This window comes from Ursus americanus, chromosome 3 (genome assembly GCF_024610735.1).
Source record: "Ursus americanus isolate L20-20 chromosome 3, mUrsAme1.1.p, whole genome shotgun sequence".
NCBI classification, from domain to species: Eukaryota; Metazoa; Chordata; class Mammalia; order Carnivora; family Ursidae; genus Ursus; species Ursus americanus.
The window spans coordinates 22,479,636-22,496,439 of NC_142129.1; the positions used below are offsets into that span (position 1 = coordinate 22,479,636).

At 37.6% G+C, this 16,804-nt stretch overlaps 1 protein-coding gene across 9 annotated transcripts in view; it reads right to left on the reverse strand.

Annotated features, from left to right (window-relative positions):
- NRF1 (nuclear respiratory factor 1) overlaps positions 1-16,804 on the reverse strand; it is a 143,338-nt gene that overhangs the window by 113,685 nt on the left and 12,849 nt on the right. The gene's annotated exons all lie outside the window — the stretch shown is intronic.

The following is a 16,804-nucleotide window of genomic DNA, read 5'->3' on the forward strand; positions in this document are numbered from 1 at the left end:
GATGGGCAGTCTGGAAGGTTTTGAGCAGGGTAGAGATGTGGTCTGATTTTCTGATTTACATTTTTATAGGCTCACTTGGCCTGCTATGTGAGAGCAGACTGAAGGGAAGGAAAAGGGAAAAAGGCCAATTATAACGCTACTGAAAGATAAGCATGGCCTGGACCAGAGTAGCAGACAGCCGTGGAGGTACAGGTATTGAGGATAGAGCTGCTAGGATTTTCAGATGATTTGGATGCAGGGCAGAGTGAAAGAGAGGTGTCAAGATTGATTTGGTTTTTGGTTTGAGCAACTGTTAGAACACAATAGCCGTTTACTGAAATGGGAATGAATGTCTGAGGAACAACTGAGATGCCCATGAGATATTCGTGTGGAAATGCTGAGTAGGATGTAGTGAATTGGTGGCTTAATGTGTTGGTTTTTTTAACTGCTTTTAGATGCTTTTTAACTGCTTTTTAAAAACTATTTTTAATTGCTTTTTAACATTTATTTTTGCTCCTTTTTTGAAGAATATAATTAAGATCTACACTTACATTCTTAGAAAGGTTGAGGTCAACATTTATTATCTGGATTCATTAATTTCTCAACAAATAAATTATAAAAGTGCCACTATTGTCTAAGATAACAATATAACACTAGGTTGTAATCACCTATCATATCTCAGTTTACAGATTTCTGTCAATTTTCTCTATGGATGTCAAACATCTATAAAAACAGGTAACTACATAAATAAGTTAAAGTAGCCACTGGAGAGATTCAGAATGTGCTCTATAAATTACTATATAAATTTTCTTTCTTTCTTTCTTTCTTTTCTTTTCTTTCTTTCTTTCTCTTTCTCTTTCTTTCTTTCTTTCTTTTCTTTCTTTCTTTTTCTTTCTTTCTTTCTTTCTCTCTTTCTTTCTTTTCCTAAGAGCTGCTGTAGTGTAAGCAGAACGAAACCAGAACACGGAGTCAGAAATGCCTGATTTTGATTTCTAGTTGCACAACCTTGGCGGAAAAATCCAAAAATTTCTATGAGCTTCTGTTTTATTGTCTCCAAAACTGAGAATAACGCCTGCCTCATAGGGTAGTAATAGCTAACATTTATTGAGCCCTTATAACTATGTGCTGGATGCTTTTCTAAGATTTTTACATACATAATCTCATGTAATCCTCACAACTCCATGAGGTATTGTTAATTATTATCCTCATTGACATAAGATGAAATGAGGCACAATAAAGTTAAGTAAGTGTTCTAGAGCAAACAGGGAGTGGCAAAAACAAAATTGAAATCTTGACAATATGCATACTGCTTTACAGCTGACAAAACATGTTCACATTTTATTTTTAAAAGTAGGTGTAGTACAGTATTAGAACAAACTGAAATCACTTTTTGTAGGTCGAAAACAGTCAAATCAATTTCATATGGTTCAACCTTAACTCTTATGCTATAGTCACTTAAAAAAATGAAATGTGAAAGAATGTTTTAACTGTAAGCCACTATGGAAGGTGTTATTTTAAGCAACAACAAATAGAATCACAGTAAGAACTATTAATACAACTTGACACTGAAAGTGTTATGGAAGGGAGCAGACATACACATGGGAATCCACTCGAGCTGCACATCATTCAATAATCAATAGTCAATAAAGAGTCCATTATATATAACCCACGTTTCTATTTGCAGCCCTGGCATTTTGAGGATTAATCTTCTGAACAGTATGGAGGCAATCTCAAGCTGACATCATTTTCCCCGTGGCGCTCATCACCATCTGATGCGATATTTATTAGTTCTTCTTTTTTTCTCAACCCACTAGAAAGTAAGCTCATGAAGGCAAAGAGTTTTCTGTTTTATTCAGTGCTTTACCTCAACTTTACGCTAGAACTATTCAAAGCTCACAATAATCACTCAAATTCATGTGCTGAAAATTGAGATATCAGAACTTACTAAATTACTTTGACTAAGAATACATGAAATACATTTTAAGACAAAGATAAATAGTACGCAGAGATTTTGTAATGTAAACAATAACAAACCTTTCTAAATGACATAAGATAGTAACAGTTTCTACCCATAAATACTTCAAAAAGTGTCAGACATCTAAATTTTTAATAGTACCCATTCAGAAATAAAAATCCCCACACTCACTGTGAGTAATCTATTAAAATAAACTGTATCTTGAATTACGTACAAAATTAAATTTAGGATAGCATTTAATCAAAGCTACAAACAGTAGTAAGAAGGAAAAAATCATCCTAGAATCTTAGATTAGAAAAGAAAGTTAGAGAAAAGTAAAAAAGCACATATATTTCAAGACTGAAATAAATGAAATTTAGAAAGTTGTTGAATATAAAATTAAAATGATTTATTAAAACTAGTTATAACATTTCCATTTTCCAATTTGTTTAACCTGTGTAAGATATCCCTAAACTAAAGGGGGCAGGGGAATGCTATCCTAAGTTTCCAAAGGAATAAAAGCTCCCTAAATAACATTCACACTATATTTCCTGTTCAAAACAACAACAACAAAATTTTTCCATGACTATCAAACGCGGCATCCGTTTAAAATAAATATTTGAAGAATTATAGAGCACTGTACAAAGAATAATCATCCTATAGGAATAAAAAAATTTTTTTCACTACCAGTTTCTCCATGTGATCTTTGATAAAATGTTAAAAAACAGAAGGGGAAAAGGGACCATCAGATGTAATTTACCGTATACACTTATGAGCAGCCACTTGGTCCTGGCCACAATAGACATCCGCAGCTGGCTGTCAAACCACTAAGAGCTGCTTGTCACCCACCTTCCTAGTCTCTTAGAACTGAGCTCACTTGGGTCAAAACAAGTCAACTGCCTTTCTCACCAGCAGCAATACACTGGAATAAAAGTGTCAAGTATAATTCTGGCTGCCAGGATTTTGTTCTTAAGAACAGACTTGTAACTATTAAAGGGGACACTAAATTAGAGCTATTGCCTAAAAGAAAAGGGCTATCTGCATCTGTAGCTTAATTGGGATAATATTTCTGAGGTCTTGATCTGTAATCAGACCAGAGGAAAGAGAAGCAACTCAGGAAAAAAAAGCAACAAAAATTACTACCCCAAAAGGGGGGAAATAAGGAGTAAACTACTTTTTAAAAATGACTAGGTCAGGGATGCCTGGGTGGCTCAGTTGGTTAAGCGTCTGCCTTCTGCTCAGCTCATGATCCCAGGGTTCTGGGATCGAGTCCTGCATTGGGCTCCCTGTTCAGTGGGGAGCCGGCTTCTCCCTCTGCCTCCGCCTGCCGCTCCCCAGCTGGAGCTCTCTCGTTCTCTCTCTCTCTGACAAATAAATAAAATATTTTTTAAAAAATTTAAAATAAAAAATGACTATGCCAGTAGCAATACGTAAATAAAACTAGGGTTATACTTTAGAACAGATTCCAAGTGTTACATAACAAGGAACAGTCACTCTTAGTATAATTATAAATCATTAGCGTTGAGGAACACTACAGAAGTATTAAAGTATGAAGCAGACTGATGTGTACTGACACAGAAAATGTCCACAATGTATGCTGTTGGAAATTGGGGGAAAAAAAAACAAAAACAGGTTATAAAATCCGTTATAATGAGTGTGGCCTCATTTAGAAAAAAAAATTATGGATATAGTTATGAGCAAACAATATAATCTCTAGAAAGATATATTAAGAATGCTCTTCTGTGCAGAATTATGAAGACTTTATTTCTTTTATATAATTTTTTCTCCCTTTAAAATAATAAGTACTTACTTAAAAGTAATTACTTTTATAATGGGGATGGTGGTGATGATTTCCAGGTCTAGAAAAAAAGAGACAAATACCATAAGAAGCCCTTCTCTCCCCTTTACCAAATGAAAAATTTGAGGATGGCCTTCAAGCCCATGGAATCACAGAGACACATATATACACTGTCAAAGCTGCACGATGTTCTGTGGGAATTCTTTCTTTAAGCAGAATTCTATATGGAACCTTAAAACATAAGATAAAAGTGGAACTTCTCTTATTGAAGGAGCTGGGAAACACAGACAGCTATTCCCATTTATCCTCCTCATCTCCTGCAAGCCCTCTGAGGCTCCTGAGGACTCCACAGAGCACAGGTGGAAACGCCCTGATTAATCCAAGTCTTCCATCTCGCAGTTGGAAAATTGAGGACCGAGGATTAGTCTCCTGTTAGGGCCTCTGCCTTATAGACTGGCCCCAGGGTCATTTATCCGCCAGGCATGAGAGACAGTCCCTGAGCCGTGTCTTTCCAAGTACATCCAGAAAAGTGTACAGAAAGCAGAAAAACAGATGAATTGGCTCCAAGATAGCAAAAAAAACCACAAAAAACAAAAAACAAAAAAAAAACCCACTGCATAATAAAAATTAATGGACAATAAATGTCCAAAAAGGGAAAAGAAACGTAAAATTTCCTGATATTCAACATGATTCAAGCACACAATTCCTTGGTGGCTTTGTAAATGTATGTTTTTCTATCGTCTAAGGGCCATGTTTAGCCATACATATCCATGAAAGTAACAGAGACTGGAATCTGCCACCGAGAAAAACAAGTGCGAAAAAAAGGCAGCAACAGAAGGACAGTTTTGGAAACTGAAAAGTCAACAAAGATTTGTTGGTCAAGTAGGAAGATACCTAGAGATGCTGGAGATAGTGAAATGAACCTGTGGAGAGTAAAATCAAAGTCCATAAGGACTCCAAACAGCCTAAAAATAATAAAACCTCATAGGACAAATTTCACACTAAACTTAGTATGAAAATGAGCATATGACATGCAACACATATAAACGTGGATAATGAAGGGTGATTTCTGCATCAGCCTTCCCACACCTCTATTTAGTGCTAGGCACTTTACTTTTTTAAGCTGTAGGAAAAAACCCATTCTATTTCACTGGGACTGTGAAAAGGCCCAATATTATAAGAAAGTTAGAAAACATGGAGATGTCTAAGCCTGGAGAAGAAAGGACTTTAGGAAAATGAGCTCTCAAAATTTATTAAAGGGCTATCATGGGAAAGACGAATCATAAATAGTATGTGGCCCCAATAAGAAAAAATAGGTAAGAAGTTAGGGTAGGTATGGCAGAATGCTGGTTAACAGATCATTTTTCCAACAGGGGTGTGAAGACAAAGTGAGTTGTCAGAAAGCAGGGATTTCTCCTGTCACTAGATACCTTCATACAAAGCACATATAACCACTTGGGGGCACTGGAGAAGTGGGCTTGTGCACATCCTCCCTCAAACTAATACACAGAAGAAAGTAAGGGAGCACAAAACTCAGAGTCTGCACCATGCGGTCCACAGGTGTGTATCAGGAAGGCTGTCTCAGGCGAAATGGATCTATAGCCCAGATAAAATCTGATTCAGTCCTTGCCCTTCACCTATTGGAAGAACATAATCTTTTGATATATAATTCTGCTGCATTTGGGGTGTGTACAAACATACACACAGAATTACACAGATGGTATAAAACTAGCTTTAACCAAGGTTTAGTCTCTGAGAACTGTAACAGAAGCTGAAAGGCTTTCCTAGAGAAATGTAAGGAAAAAAACAAAACTCTTCTGCTATCATAGTCTTAAAACATTTTATATACTTTCCTGGGACGCCTGGGTGGCTCAGTTGGTCAAGCGTCTACCTCCGGCTCAGGTCACAATCTCAGGGTCCTGGGATCAAGACCCGCATCGGGCTCCTTACTCAGCGGGGAGCCTGCTTCTCCCTCTACCTGCTGCTCCCCCTGTTCATGCTCTTTCTCCCTCTCTCTCTCTGACAAATAAATAAATGAATAAATCTTTAAAAAAACATTTTATACACTTTCCTTATTAACAAATTGCAAAGGAAAGCAGGTTTTATTAATGTAGTGCTTCATCTCTGATGATTACGTATAGTGAAACTGATAATGCAACAACACCTGTACTGAATGCTGCAATCTCTATCATTCATAATATAGCCAAGAGACCCTGGGAAAGGATTTAATTTTGTCTTACTTTGCCTTTTAAATTTGTATGTTATTCTAACAACTGTAGTTCTGATTCCCTAAGCTAGCATAGGAGATGTGGTAGTGCAGGGTAAAGAGAGTAAGAACAACAGGGAGGAATCAATCAATCAATCAATCAAAGAAAAAAGAAAAAGCAGACAAGAACAAACTACAACGAGCTGCTATTACGGAGGGACAGCCAGCCCTACAGACCTCAACTGCTTGTAAGGGCATTATCCCATCACAGGACAAGCACTCCTTTACATATCTGAGTAATGTTTTTCACAAAGCATGAGCAACCTAAAAATATATATGACAGTCACTCTGGAAGACAGCTTGGCAGTTTATTACAAAACTAAACATACTCTTACTATATGATCTAACAATTACACTCGTTGGTATTTATCCAAATAAGTTGAAAACCTGCGTACACACAAAAACCTGCACATAAATGTTTACAGCAGCCTTAGTCATAATTGCCAAACTGGGAAGCAACCAAAATGTCTTTCAGTAGGTGAATGAATAAACAAGTTGTGGTACATCCAGACAATGGACTGTTATTCAGCAGTAGAAAGAAATGAACTACCAAGACACAAAAAGACAATGGAGGAAAGTTAAGTGCCCATTGCTAGGTGAAAGAAGCCAATCTGAAAAGGCTACATACGTAATAATTCCAACTATATGACATTCTGTAAAAGGCAAAACTATGGAAACAGTGAAAAGATCAGGGTTTGGAAGACGGGAGGGAAGGAGCACAGGGGATTTGGGAGCATTGAAACCAGTCTGAATACCATAACGGATCATACATCATAATACACTTGCCCAGGGGCACCTGGGTGGCTCAGTCAGTTAAGCATCTGCCTTCGGCTCAGGTCGTGATCCTAGGGTCCTGGAATCCAGTCCCCCACCAGGGTCCTTGCTCAGCAGGGAGCCTGCTTCTCCCTCTGCCTGCTGCTTCCCCCTGCTTGTGCTCGCTCTCTCTCTGACACATAAATAAATAAAATCTAAAAAAAAAATAAACTTGTCAAAACCACAGACTGTACAATATACTGAATCCTAATGTAAACTATGGACTTTAGTCATTATTGGTTCATCAACTATAAGAAATTTACTACACTAAAGCAAGATGTTAATAGAAGAAAGGGGTGGCGAGGGGGGTATACAGTAACTTACTATAGTTTCTTTTTTTAAAAAAGATTTTATTTATTTATTTGACAGAGAGAGAGAGACAGCCAGTGAGAGAGGGAACATAAGCAGGGGGAGTGGGAGAGAAAGAAGCAGGCTCGCAGCAGAGGAGGGAGCCTGACGCGGGGCTCGATTCCAGGACCCTGGGATCACACCCTGAGCAGAAGGCAGACGCTTAACGACTAAGCCATCCAGGTGCCCCAGAACTTATAGTTTCTGCTCAGTTTTTCTCCTAAAACTACTCTAAAAAATAAAGTATATTAATTTTTAAAAATATATGTCAAAAATCAGTGTTGCCATAAGAAATGATGGTAAAGTTGGGGGGGCGGGGACACAGGGATTTTCAGGCACAGCCAGGAACTCCTCTACTCTAAATCATAGCCTATAGCCTTAAGTTAGATAATGCTGAACAGCTATATATTATTTATATGTGGTATTTATTGTTATAGCTTACATAATATTTATTCTTAAAATATGGTTTATAGGTAAAATATGCATAGCTTACAGTTAAGTTAAATAATGCTAAATACATTTGAATGTATCGAAGGTATGGTGATGGGAAAGACTGAAGAAATCAGGGGGGTGGGACAGCTTCATCTAATGAAGAGATGATGTTGCTGTCAGAGCTTTCCCAACACTAATAACATTCTAACTAAAAAGTGCACAAGAGTTCAAACAGAGGCACTGAGGCCAAAAGAAGTTCCAATACAGTTCAGTGATCAGTGCTTTCCATGGTGATATCAAGTTGCCAAGAAAAGATAAAATTATAAAAAGTACATAGTATTTTGTTTAAACTGTACAGAAATACACACTGTAGGCTTTTTTTTAAAGACTTTTGGGGGGGGCACCTGGCTGGCTTAGACAGTAGAGCATGTGACTCGTAATCTCAGGGTCATGAGTTCAAGCTCCATGTTGGGCGTAGAGCCTAGTTAAGACAAAACAAAAAAAAACCCACCCCAGTTTCTCATATAGTTAGAATCATACAGCATGTAGTCTTTTCAGATTGGTTTCTTTCACTTAGTAATGCACTTTTAAGGTTCTTCCATGTCTTTTCATGGCTTGGTAGCTCCTTTCTCTTTAGTGCTGAAATAGTCCATTGTCTGGATGTATCAGTTACCAGTTCTTTCTTTCACAGATCTTGCCTTTAGTGTTGATGCCTAAAAAGGCATCACCATACCCAAGGTCACCTAGATTTTCTATGTTATCTTCTAGGAGTTTTATAGTTTTACATTTTACATTCAGGACTCCAATCCACTTTAATTTTAGGGAAGGGTGTAAAGTCTATTTAGATTCACTTTTTGGCATGTGGCTATCCAATTGTTCTAGCACCATCTGTTGGAAGAGATTCTCTTTGCTCCTCTGTATTGCCTTTACTCCTCTGTCAAAGATCAGTTGGCTATATTTAGGGGGATCTATTTTTGGGCTCTCTATTCTGTTCTGATTTGTTTGTCTATTCCTTCAATACCACACTGCCTTGATTACAGTAGCTTTATAGTCAGTCTTGAAGTCAAGTAGTATCACTCTTCCAACTTCGTTCTTCTCCTTCAATATTGTGTTACCTATCCTGGGTCTTTTGCCTCTCCATATAAACTTTAGAATCAGTTTGTCTGTATCCATAAAATAACTTGCTAGGACTTTGGGATTGCACTGAGTCTACAGATCAAGCTATGACTGTTGTGCGCACGTGTGCATGTGTTTGAGAGTGTGTGCAAAAAGGTGTTTTTATGGGGCGCCTGGGTAGCACAGTCATTAGGCGTCTGCCTTCGGCTCAGGGCGTGATCCCGGCGATCTGGGATCGAGCCCCACATCAGGCTCCTCCGCTGGGAGCCTGCTTCTTCCTCTCCCACTCCCCCTGCTTGTGTTCCCTCTCTTGCTGGCTGTCTCTCTCTGTCAAATAAATAAATAAAATCTTTAAAAAAAAATAAAATAAAATAAAATAAAAATGTGCTTAACAATACTACCTCTTTCTAGATACCATTTATAGTATTTCTATACTAAGAAATATACTAAGACATTATACAATATTTGGTATAAACAGTAAATTTACCAGGTATATGTCTAATATGTAATGCTCATTCATTTTCTATTTCTAACAAGAATCAACTAAAATGGTTTTACAGCCTTTATGTGGCTACTTTGCAATTTTGTGTAATCCAATAAACTGTATTCCTTATATATTAAAAGGCACCAAAAATACATAGACTTAAGTAGGAAGAATGAAAGCAAAAAACACACCCAAATATTAATCGTGGCATCTCTGGATGGCAGGGCTACAAATATTTTCATTTTCGTACTTTTATTTTTAAAGTTCTCTACGAAGATTATATATTACTTTCACACTCCATTAAATCAAATATTCACAGCATGTTAAATGAGTAAACTATAACTACACAGATCAATAAAGATTAATCTCTTGTGTCCTATTTAAAAACAAAAATCAATATTACATCTTTTCCATGGATACAACCACAAAGAGAAAGTTTTTTAAAATGCAGAATGATAAACACCAAATTCAGAATAATGGTCAAAGCTGGGAAGGAAGGGGACTAGGATGAGGAAAGAGTGTCCAGGAGGCTTCAATAATATCTATGATACTTTATTTCTTAAGCTGGCTTCAATAATATCTATGATACTTTATTTCTTAACATGGTATTCATTAAATAGCTCTGTATGCTTCTTTATGCCTGAAGTATTTCAAAATTCTGTTAAAGCAGCAGCTACAGAAGTCATGCCAAAGCAGTAGTACTTAACCCCAATCTCTTCAAACTACTTTAATGGAATATGGTACTAGAGGATAAGAGAGATAAATGTATCATTTACAAGTGAGAAACTTCTTTGGAAATTTTAAAGCAGGGGTTCTGAAGGTGGGTTTTCATGTGTATATTTACAAGCAAATAACAATCTAAAATCTATATTCCATAAAATATCTGTAGCAAACATTCTAATCTGTACCTTGCACACAGCTCAAAATTAAATCTGTCCAGTGTAATACATAAATTATTTTAAATATGACCTCATTTTACATTTCCATTTACAACCCTATTTGAAAGCAGACTTTTTACTTTAGTCAGTTTAAAAACAGTACTTAGGCTTGTAAAGATGTTGTAAAAATAAGATTAATTTCTGAATGGTATTTTTCATCTTGGTGATTTAAAATGGATTCTAACCAGCACATGACACCTACCACAAGCAGCACCCCAGACCTGGCTCACATAGTAACACAACCCCTGTACTAGCTACACTCACTCACATTGTTACATAGCTATGATAATGACCGAAGTTTAGGTAATGGCTATCCTACTCCAGCTTTCGGTAGTATCCATTGTAATTTGAAGCAATGACCTTCAAGGACAAAAGGTAAATTCACAAGATGTTTGAAGATACTTCTTAAAGTAGATCCAGTAGCTTTTAACTTGAAACAAAAAAAGTATATGGTTTTGATTGTTAGAAATGCCTTAGCTTATCTCTTAAAATCTCTACTTGTGATAGGAGTAAAAGGTTTTAAAAAGAAAGGATGGGGGTGGAGGTAGGGAAAGACCTACATGATTTAGAACTAGCACTGTTCCTCTCCATTTCCACCTTCAATTTCACTGCCCATTCCTACAACCTAGCACTAAACCAGAAAAAGACTGTAACAAACAATCACCAGAAAACAAAAGGAGTATTATTTAGCAAACTCTGAAATTATCAAAATGTAGTTAGATGGACTGAGGTTTTCACACTAAAAGAAAAGGATATATCAATCATACCATTTTACTAACCAATTCCTTGCCCAAAAAAAGGGTGGAGAGAGAAAACAATAGTCTATAATCACACTAGGGTATTCATCAGACAGCCTCCCTTAAAGCGGAAAATGACTCAAAACTACCTGATCTGCAGTTTATATGAACACAGGAATTTTATTCACTATTCTTTGTAAAAAGGGATTTGTTTTTAACATTCAGCTTCTGTAACCATTTTTGAAAAGACTTACAAGATCAAGCAGTGACCTATTGAAATTTAAATGAGATGTTTGCTTTTCAGATCAAATCCATCTGACTCGAAGATCCTTTTTTTTTTTTTTTTTTCTATTCGACAGAGATAGAGACAGCCAGAGAGAGAGGGAACACAAGCAGGGGGAGTGGGAGAGGAAGAAGCAGGCTCATAGCGGAAGAGCCTGACGTGTGGCTCGATCCCATAACGCCGGGATCACGCCCTGAGCCAAAGGCAGACGCTTAACCGCTGTGCCACCCAGGCGCCCCAGATGTACTTTTAAAGTTTTTTTTCATTTCAGGTGTACAACATAGTGATTCAACAATTCCACATATTACTCAATGCTCATCATGATAAGTGTACTCTTGAATCCCCATCACCTACTTCCCCCATCCTCCCCACCCACCTCTCCTCTGGTAACCATCAGTTTGTTCTCTATAGTTCCAAGTCTGTTTCTTGGTTTGTCTTTTTTTTCTTTGTTCATTTGTTTCTTAAATTCCACATGAGCAAAATCATATGGCATTTGTCTTTCTCTGATTTATTTCACTTAGCATAATACTCTCTAGAAGATCCATGTTGTTGCAAATGGAAGATTTCATTCTTTTATGGCTGAATAAAATTCCACTGCATATATACACATCTTCTTTATCCATGGATACTTTGGCTGCTTCCGTATCTTGGCTATTGTAAATAATGGTGCAATAAGCAGAGGGGTGCATGTATCTCCTTGAATTAATGTTTCTGTATTTTTTTGAGTAAATGCCCAGTGGTGATTACTGGATGATAGGGTAGTTCCAGTATTAATTTTTTGAGGAACCACATGTATTTTGATCTCCGTCCAGCTCCTGGCTCACAGCTCCTAAAACGCTTGGAATTTCTGGTGATAAACTGAAGTTGTCTTTTGTTATGTTAATGAAGGTGGCCTTGGGACCCTGCAAAAGGACAAGGACTGGTTGCCAGGAGGACCAACCACATGTTTAGAAGAGTGGAACTTTTAGCCCCACCCCCCACCTCCAGTGAGGGGAGAGGGGCTAAACGTTGAAATCAACCAATGGCCAGTGACTTAGTCAACCATGACTATGTATTGAAGCCTCCATAAAAATCCAAACAACTGGGGTCCACGGAGTTTCTAGATTGGTGAACATATGGAAATGCTGGGAGAGTGGTGCACCCATAGAGGGCAGGGACGCCCCATGCCATTTCCCCATACCTTGCCCAATGTATCTCTTCATTTGGCTGTTCATTTCCTTTATCATATCCTTCAATAAACTGGTAAAATTGTTTCCCTCAGTTCTGCCAGCCACTCTAGCAAATTAATCGAACCTGAGAAGGAAGTCATGGGAACCTCTGATTTACAGTTAGAAGTAAGGAATAACCTGGACTTGTAATTAGCACTCTGAGTTGGAGGGAGTTGCTGTCAGAACTGAGTTGAATTCTCAGACATCCTGCTGGTGCCCAAGAATTGGCTGACTGTGTGTGGGAAACCACCACCTTCCCCCACACACATTTGAATTGGTCTCAGAACAATTTAGAAACCAAGACATTTGCCCTTTTCATGTGCTTGTATTTGCACTTATGTTGGGTAAAATAACTGGCACTTCAGCACAATATAGTCTTCATCTTCATGTGCACACAGTAAAAGAGTCAATTTTATTGAAGAATATGTTGATGAAAGTAAAAGTTACATATTTTATTAAACCTTCACACTTGAGTTCTTTTTACTACTCTGTATAACCAAATGGAAAGTATTCATAAAGCAATTCTGCATTCAGAAGCATGCTCTTTGGAAAAGCACATATATCATGCTTTGAGTTGCAAACTCAATTAGCTATCCCCCCCCCAAAAAACACCATTTTTACTTCAAAGAGTGACTAACAGACAAACTATATGGTTATTCAGACCTGGGTATATGGCAGATATTTTTCCAAAAATCAACAAAGTGAACCTGTTACTCCAAGGAAAATAACTGACAGTATTTGTTGCCAAAGATAAAATCTGATACTTCGAGTGATAATTATAATTCTGGAAAACTTGTATCTGCCACAGTGAGCTTGATAACTTTCCATCACTTAAAAGCCTTTTCTGATGAGATCAATGGTAGTGTTAATGAATGTGATTTTTGGGTCAACATTTGGAAAAGCTGCATAACTCAGTAAACTGATATCTTCCAAATGACCAATGTATGATATTACATAATCATGGATGGGTTAAAAGAGTCATTCAAAGTTTATGATAAGCCAATAGATTTCAATGAAACAAAGTACAATTATGGTTTCAGAACGTACACTGCAACTCACCTTTAAGAAATTAATACTGCTGAGTTTTGGTGTAATATCAAAGAATATCCATAATTATCTGAAAAGGCTCTTAAAATGCTTTTCCCTTTCCCACCCACATATTGGGTATAAGATCAGATCTTTTCCATATACTTTAACCAAAGCAACATATTCAGCAGACTGAGTGAAAAAACAGAATGCAACTGTCTTCCATTAAGCCAGACATTAGAAGGATCTGCAAAAACTGTAAAACAATACCCCTCATTATACTGGGTTTTGGTTTTTTGGGGGAGAATATAGTCTTTTTTTAATAAACATATTTCACCTATTTTGGCATGTAGTGGGTGTATTACTGTTATTTTTAAATTAAACATTTTAAAATTTTGTTTTAATTTCTAATACAGTAAAAATCAAAACTTACGACCCACATAAGCAAAAGCTCTTGCTTGAGTCCTCAGTAATTTTAAAGGTATAAAAGCGTCCTCAGAACAAAGATTAAGAACCACTGGCTTGTAGTAATAGTAAGAGAAAGGTAGAAAATGTGTGTTATAGCCCTTCTAGTCATGGACATCCCAGCTCTTCCTAAACTAGACCTATGCTACCTACCAGGCTCTTGTAATAATTTGGCCTAGCTGTCAATATGAGTAAGTCTTTAAGCAGGCATATAAAGGGCTTAAGCAATACCAAGATTATATATTAAACCAATTTGAACTGATAGGTTTTTCTTTACTAGTTTTCTTTTTTTTTTTTTTTAAAGATTTTATTTATTTATTTGACAGAGATAGAGACAGCCAGCGAGAGAGGGAACACAAGCAGGGGGAGTGGGAGAGGAAGAAGCAGGCTCATAGCGGAGGAGCCTGATGTGGGGCTCGATCCCATAATGCCGGGATCACGCCCTGAGCCGAAGGCAGATGCTTAACCGCTGTGCCACCCAGGCGCCCCTCTTTACTAGTTTTCTAAATAAATGGCCCGAATTAAATTGGTTTTATTTCCCTGGTATAAACTTAGCCTATAAAGAGAAGTTTTTCACAAAGGACTATATAATATACAACTCTCTTCAAAAAGCATCCCACACAATCAAATTAGTAATGGAAAGCCATGGAATTTGGTTCCCTGCCTCTCAACAATAGGGCGAAAAAACCTAGAAATCCTCCACCAGTGTGAACATTCAGGACACAAAAGATGTCATTCCAAAAAGGGGGGGGGACACTTTCTGGAGGACCATTTGCACACAAGCCATCATTGGTGTTTTTAAAAAGGCAGATACAGAGGCGCCTAGGTAGCTCAGTCAGTTGGGCATCTGCCTTCAGCTCAGGTCATAATCCTGGGGTCCTGGGACTGAGCCCAGCATCGGGCTCTCTGCTGAGCAAGGAGCCTGCTTCTCCCTCTCCTGCTCCCCCTGCTCTTGCTGTCAAACAAATAAAAAATCTTTTAAAAAAATAAAAATAAAAAAATAAAAAGGGAGTTACAAGCACACTTTTTGCTTAGCCTACCTTGAAGGACACACAAGAAACTAGCAGAGGTGGTGATTTCTGGAGAGGGAGACTGGGAGAGAAACTCACTTTTCACTGTATTCCTTTTACATTGTTTGATCTTTTAACCACGTGCATATAATATTTATGCAAAAATAAGTATTTTAAAAACACCATTTTTACATCACCCATTTCTCTGGTCTTTTATCTCAAAAGCAAATGCCAAATAATACTAGTAGATATATAGATCATTAAATGCGTATCTGTTAAATAAGCAGTGGACACAAATTTCATATATCTGACAGAAACATCAAAAGCAACCTGTCCATCAACCAAGAAGTGATCAGCAATTGATCACCTGAAGGAGTACTGGAGTACCTGATGACAGAAGGAGTATATAGCGATGCCATCCATTTGCCCAGCATTGATATAGTTGCTACTTCAATGGTAACTTTTCTTTTATATATTCACCACAGCATTTGCTTTAAGAAATATTCTCTGGATAGCACCAAAGTAGGTAAGTTTAAAGATTCCTTTAAACCATGCAGCAACATTCAAGTCAGAATTAATTTAGCTCCTACTATGCACTAGACACTATGGCTAGAAAATGTGACACTTATAACACACAATGTAACATGTGACAATGTGCACTTGGATCTAAAACCTAACTACACAGCACAGATTTAATAGTTACACCGATGAAAAAGACTTGGGGGTTTTAACCAATTTCGAGTTCAACGGGCCAATCTCATGATGTGGCTACAGTACACATAATTCGAATCTGGGCTGCACTAGTCATAGTGGCTACACAGTGTGCGGAATATAGAGATATCCACTGTAGTGTGTACTTATCAGACCTATCTCACAATTCATGCTGGGTATTAGGCCGAAGACCTAGAGTATCTGGGTACATATGATCTAGAGACCCTGAAAAAGTACAGTAGGGTCAGGACAGTTTGGTATGTGGAAGGCAACATTTAATGAGTTAGCTAGTGAAGCACTTCACATGAATTTCTCTTACATCTTCACATATCAATGATACAGGCATTATTACTCCTGTCTTAAAATTAAGGAGATTCAGACTCAGAAACGGCAAGTAACATGCTCAAATTTGCATGCAACTTTGCATTATCAGGATTTAAACCCAGAGCCCCTGTAAGGGGTTGAACAGTGGCTCCCCAAAAGATATGTCCACATCCTAATTCCTGGAACCTGTGAATGTTACCTATTTGGAAAAAAGGGTCTTTCAGATACAACAAAACTAAGGATCCTGAGATTGGGAGATCATCCTGGATTATCCAGGTTGGTCCAAATTCCAATGACAAGTGCCCTTATATGGAGTGAGGCCACCAGAGATTATACAGACAGACAGTAGGAGACAATGTGTTCACAGAGGCAGAGACTGGAATGATACAGCCAAAAGTCAAGGAACACCAGCAGCCACCAAAAGGAGGAGGTGGTAAAAAAGATTCTTCCCTAGTGCCTCCAGAGAGATTGTGGCTCTACAAACACCTGATTCCTGACTTTGGAGCTCCAGAACTATGGGAAAATAAATTTATGTCGTTTTAAGGCACCTACTTTATGGTAATTTGTTATGGCAGCCCTAGGAAAACAGCCCCCAACTCTCTTTCCAGCATACCCCATTACCTTTCCAAGAAGGCTGAAGGTCCCAGGGACATTTAAACTAAAACACAACTCAGAGGACTTTACAAAGAAAATATAAAACATATTTGTTTTTAGAAGTCCTAGAGAACAGAAGGCCAGTAGGTAAAACTTACAGGGAGAACTTTCAGTTGAAACTAAGCTTTCTTACCATCCAAATGTCTTAAAGATTAAACAGATTCTGGGTAAGAAGTAAATTTCCTATCGCTGGATGTGTTCAAGGAGAGACTGATGATGATGATGTAACTTTGCGGAGCAGGGGTGGCTTAAATGACT